Raw genomic sequence first — 6,000 nt, 5'->3', positions numbered from 1 at the left:
GGTGGACCTCAGCCCCAAGGTCAGGAGGACGTAACCTTTCCCATGCACCCAGGAGCCAACATAGGCAGGAAGAAAGGGCTGGGAGGAATGTCTCTTCTGGAACTTGACCCTTGAGTTGACTTTTTTTTTTTTTTAAGATTTTATTTATTTATTCATGAGAGAGAGAGAGAGAGAGGGAGAGACACAGGTAGAGGGAGAAGCAGGCTCCATGCAGGGAGCCTGATGTGGGACTCGATCCCGGGACTCCAGGATCACGTCCTGAGCTGAAGGCAGGTGCCAAACTGCTGAGCCACCCAGGGATCCCCCTTGAGTTGACTTATATACTGGATAGACACTGCTGAAATTAAAAGGCCACCCAAACTGGGGGAAAGTGAAATGTTAACTAGATGATTTAAATTCTGCTCCCTCAGCTGGAGGCATGGGTTACCTGATGAAGGTTTGATCAATTATGAAAACAGAGACCACGAAAGCCATATTTCCTTTGCACAATGCAATTATCCTCTTAATCTTCAACAATGCCCAATAATTTTTTTTTTTTTTACAAAAATAAAGTAGTATTTCTACCTGCTTTTTTGGTAAACTATATATTGTGGGTATTTTTTCTAAGCCGAGACTTAAAGGTCTGTTTTTTTTTTTTTTTTTTTTTTTTTTTAAACTGCTTCAGAGATTCCCACACTAAAAATTTATTTAGTCAGTCCTTTATGGATGGAGATTTAGATGAGGCTTAATGTTTTCCCTTTTACAAAGTAATTCTGCAATGGACATGCTTGAGCAGCTACCCTTGTGTAAGGATGTCTTCAGAATCGATTTCCAGATATAGAATTGCAGGAACAAATAGTATACATGTTTTATTTTGGGAACTGCAATATCTTCTGGTCCTTGTGGAGATTCTGGAAAGTTACTTAGAGAAGCAGTGATGGAGGTCAGCTCAGGGACTTCCCAGGGAGGGATATACTTTTCGTCACTCAACGTGGCCTGGTCCCCAATCAGAGCATTGTAAATTGGAATTCTAGTGAATCATGCTGGAGTATATTCATAGAGTTTATAACTTTCTGAATGCAGAACCGGGATGTATAATATGATGAGTCCAGAAATTTTAAATGAAATTAAATTTCCTCAGAAACTTCAGGACAGAATGAATGCCTCTGTTCAACCACACTCAAGAGTCTTTGGCACTCAAGCAACTAAGGAATAGATAAAGTGGATTTTCATCAAATTTAAAATTTTGTGCTTTGAAGAACACCATCAGGAGAGTGAAAAGACAGCCCACCGAATGGGAGAAAAATATTTGCCAATCCCATATCTGATAAAGGACTTGCATCTAGAATATATAAAGAGCTCTTTCAGCTCATTAAATAAAAAGACAGCCTGACTTAAAAATGGGCAAAAGATTAGAAGTGAACAGACATTTCTCCAAAGAGGACTTATGAATGGCTAATGAGCACATGAAAAGATACTCAACATCATTCACCATCAGGGAAATGCAAATCAAAATCACAATGGGATACCATTTCACACTCACTAGAGTGACTAGACCATAAACGATAGATAATGGCAAGTTTTGGAGTAGTTAGAAGCCTCGCGCACCGCTGAGAATGTAAAAGGGAGCAGCCAACTTTGGAAAACAGTCTAGTAGTTCCTCGGAAGGTTACATGTAGAGTCACCATATGATCCAGAAATTCCACTTCCTGGGATATACCCAAGGGAAATGAAAACACGTGTCCATAAAAAAACTTGCACAAGAATGTTCATAGCAGCATTATTAATAATAGCCAAAAAGTAGAATACCCAAATGCTCATCAACTGATGAATGGACAAATAAAAGGTGATCTATTCACACAATAAAATATTATTTGGCCATAAAAAGGAAATGAAGTACTGTTGCCTGCTAGAACATGGACAAACCTTGAAAACATTATGCTAAGTGAAAGAAGCCAGATACAAATAAATGACCACATATCGTATGAATCCACTTACAGGAAATATTCAGGACAGGCAATTTGTAGAGATAGAAAGTAGATTAGTGGTTGTCTACTTCTAGGGGTGATATTAGGGAGGGATGGCTAAAGAGAATGAGGTTTCTTTTTGGGGTGATAAAGATGTTTTAAGATTGATTGTGGTAATAATTTCACAGCTCTGAATATATTAGAAACTACTAGACTCTATATTTTAAATGGGGGAATTGTATGGTATATGAATTATATCTTAATAAAGCTGTTACCACAAAAGTAGTCTTTGGATTGGAATTTAATAGTAATAGAATGAAAAAAAGAGAATTGATGGTGACTATTTCCTGAAAGTCCCAGTTTGCACCAGGAGTGGAGCCCATATGCTTCTTAGTTATTAGACCCTAAATATCCTAAATATTGGCTTGTTGCTCATTCGCTTCCTTGCATGTGACTTCTTTACATTCCAGCGCAGCAAATGCCACCCCAGCCAGACGGGTGGTCTGGGATGACAGGAGGACATCGTGGCATTCTAAATCAAACTGGACATTTTCTGCCTCCCCCTGCTTAATCTCCGCCAGCGCTATGTGGAACAGAAATGAGATCTGTGGCTTCCGTGGCCTTGGGCCTGTGCCCAGAGCAAAGAGCTGTGTGTATCCCATCCGAGGCAGGTGTGCAAGCACAACGTGCAGGTCAGGGACCAAGCAGCATTGCCGATGTCAGCTCGATGACCTCTCAGTGCTGTCACCGGCCAGGGCTACAGGGCTGCCTTGCTCCCAGGTTTGGGTTGTTTTCCTTCTAAAGAGACACATTCCCATCTGCCTTTTTAAAATGCCATTTTTAGGGGCGCCGGGGTGGCTCAGTCAGTTAAGCATCTGCCCTCAGCTCAGGTCATGATCCCAGCTCTGCAGCAGGCTCCCTGCCCAGTGGAGAGTCTGCTTCTCCCTCTCCCTCTGCCTCTCCCCCAGCGTGCGCTCTCTCTCTCTCTCAAATAAATAAATACATACATACATACATACATACATACGTACATAAATAGATAAAATCTTTTTAAAAAATGTGTTTTTTAAATGATGAACTTGAGTAGCTATACAAAGAAAGAACCCAATAAACATTTAAATTACCTTTTTCCTTTTAGGTTTTCTTCTGATGTTCGTAGAATACTGACATACTTTAAAGAATATAGTCGCACTCAGCATGTACAGGGCGCTTTTACATTCTGTCGTTGCTGAGATACTCAGACCTGAGTGCATTGACGTGATCCACGTACTTGTTGTGAATGGCCACGGAGTATTTCATATCACTGTATAATTTGCCCAGTCATTTCCCCTTTTCTGTGTGGCTGGCCCGTTTCCAGTTTTACACCATATTAAATTGCAACTGCTGTGTATGTATGTGTACATATTAGGATTTCTTTCTTAGGCATTATTTTCTTGTAGCATATTCCCCAAAAGGGAATTACTGAGTCAAACAGTTCTGTAGCTCTTGTTACATATTGTCCAGTTTTTCTCAAGGAAGAGAAGAAGCAGTGTAAGGAGCCACCAGCTGGGTATGCATGTACTCATTTCCTTAAAGTCCTGCCAGCATTGTGCTTTATTCTATTTTTAAAAAAGGAAGGAAGAAAGAAGAAGAAAGAAAGAAAAGAAGAAAGAAAGAAAGAAAAAAGATTGTGCTAGCTTAATAGATGATGGATTATTTTAAGTGACATTTCTATCATTGCTGGAAGTTTGAAATCCATCAGCTTGGCATGGGGCCAGACGTCCAAGGCCTGTGTAGGGATCCCAACAGGAAAGCACACCGTGAGCCATAGCCAGGGGGGACACGCAGGTCATCTAAGAGGCACCCCACTGGGGTTCCGTTCTGGTTCCCCTTTAACAGAAGTAACTTGTAAAGAACCTTGGACCGCTTGTGTGAGGCAGGCAGTTGACACCCCATGAGTGCAGACTCCACATATTTTGTCCCTGAGTGCAGAGACTCCAAAATTTGCTTATGTTTCAGTCTAAACCTGCAAACTCTCCCTTCGGAGAGCCTCCTGACCCACTTTTCCAGAAGGTGGTTGGAGTCTGTCTGATGGGTTTGGTTTTTATGAAAACATGGATGGAATTGGAGAACTTTTGGTCCTGGAGGGGGACTCTACGAAGTCACACGGGGACTGGGGGTGTTGGTTTGCTGAGGCTGAGGATCTACGACAATCAACAATATCTGTCCCGCAGCAAATGGTGACCGGACCTAGAGCTGCCCCGGTGACTGTGCCTGGAGGTCCCCACGGGTGGACATATGATTCGACCCACACAGCACGGTGGCTGCTTCATTTCTGTGGCATGTTCACGATTGTGGAGATTCTTGGGCTGGGCCCGAGATGATCCCACCAGAGAGTCACTGACACACCCTGGGGCCCCTAGCCTCCCAGCCTGTGCACCTGCTGGTTCCTCAGCCAGGATGCCCTCCCCACTCGCTGCTCTTGCTCCTCCCTATAATGGGGATATTTTCTTTTCCAAGAAGCTCATTTCCGACCTGCTGTTCTGGGTTAGGAGCTGCTGTCTGTGGGACAGCTGCACCTGCCCTTTCCTCCTCCTTACACGGTCCCACTAGGCTGTGGCAGCTGCACCATGTTGCCCCGGGGACCAGTGCAGTATCAGGTGCATGGCTCAATTTGGTGAAAGAATGGGTGAACGAATGAATGGGAGGGTGAATTAATCAGCCCTGGTACTTACAGTGGCCATCAGGGCACACAGTGTACGGCAATCCAGGGCTGAAGCAACCTGTGAGACATCCAAGACAAGTGCGCCCTCCGGACTCCTGGGGCAGGAGCAAGGGAAGTCACCAGGGACTTGCTAACAAGCTCCAAACAAGCCCTAATAACCCAGTTTTCGACAGTTTAATCCAGTTCAGATGCAGTGCGAACCCTTCACAGGACCTTGGGATCATTAACTTTAATTGTAATAACAAAAAACACACCTACCAGGGCAGCAGCAGATCTCACTGTGCCCATTTAAAGGAAGAAAAGGGGCAGCACTCTGATTCTCAGGAGCCTCCTCCCTCCCCCCCCAAACCTCCTGCATCAGTTTGCATCAGCTTGCATACCAGCCCCTTAATTACCCTAACCTCATTAAACCCCAACCATGAGAACTTTTGGGGAGCAGGTGACTTGAGAGCATGAGCTCCCCTTCTTCGTCTCTGGCCTCTGATTAAATTACCTGCTTGCTGTCAAATACTGTTTGGTTATTTGGGAAACGGTGCTGAGGAGGGAGAGAACCCACCACTTGGGTGATAGGGCTGGGGTCTGGCCGGCGACTAGTTCCGCAGTTATCTTTCAGCTTCAGTAAAATCAGGACCACTTCCTCCACACTTTTTTCAGGCCATCATCTTTGTTCTAATGACTTTAATGAAACAAGCCCAGAAAATTAAAAAAATTAACCAGAAAATCCATCAATCGCAACCTTGTTTCGAGGAAGCAGCTGTCCTTTTTTTCCTTTAGGTTGATCTACAAAGACCCTTCTGGACGTTGCACACATACCCCGTCTGAGGTCCGAGTCCTCTCCTTACCACCCCACTCGGTTTAGTCCACAAACATTAATGAGCAAATGCAAAGTTCTAGAATCTCTGGGCACCAGGCAGAGGTCCATGTACAGGAGCAGGGGGTCAGAAATTCTAATGTGAGGCAGCTGCAAGGAATACAAAACCAAATAAACAAATATCAAGGGATTAGAGCTGAGGGCTGTGCTGAATCTAGGTCTAAGAACAAGGAAGGCAATGCCAAGGGAGTGCCAACCAGAGCTCTCAAGAATGTAGCCAGCACAGAGCAAAGGTCGTGTTGGTCAAGGGGAGGCCGCGTGGTCAAAGCCTTGCATCAGGTGCTCGTGGCAAAATGGTCTTTGAAGAACCCAATGCACTAGGGATTTGCTTCCAGAAAGGAAAAGAATATGAATTCTAAAGGAATAGAATATGAATAGAAGCTTCCAGAAAGGAATAGAATATGGCCATGCCTTCCAAACCTTCCTCAAGCATCCAGTCGGTGGGGATGGCAGACAGAAACAGATCACTAGTCATACCT

This window comes from Canis lupus, chromosome 15, assembly GCF_048164855.1.
Source record: "Canis lupus baileyi chromosome 15, mCanLup2.hap1, whole genome shotgun sequence".
NCBI classification, from domain to species: domain Eukaryota; kingdom Metazoa; phylum Chordata; class Mammalia; order Carnivora; family Canidae; genus Canis; species Canis lupus.
The sequence above is the reverse complement of the archived record's forward strand: the minus strand, read 5'-3'. Positions refer to the sequence as shown.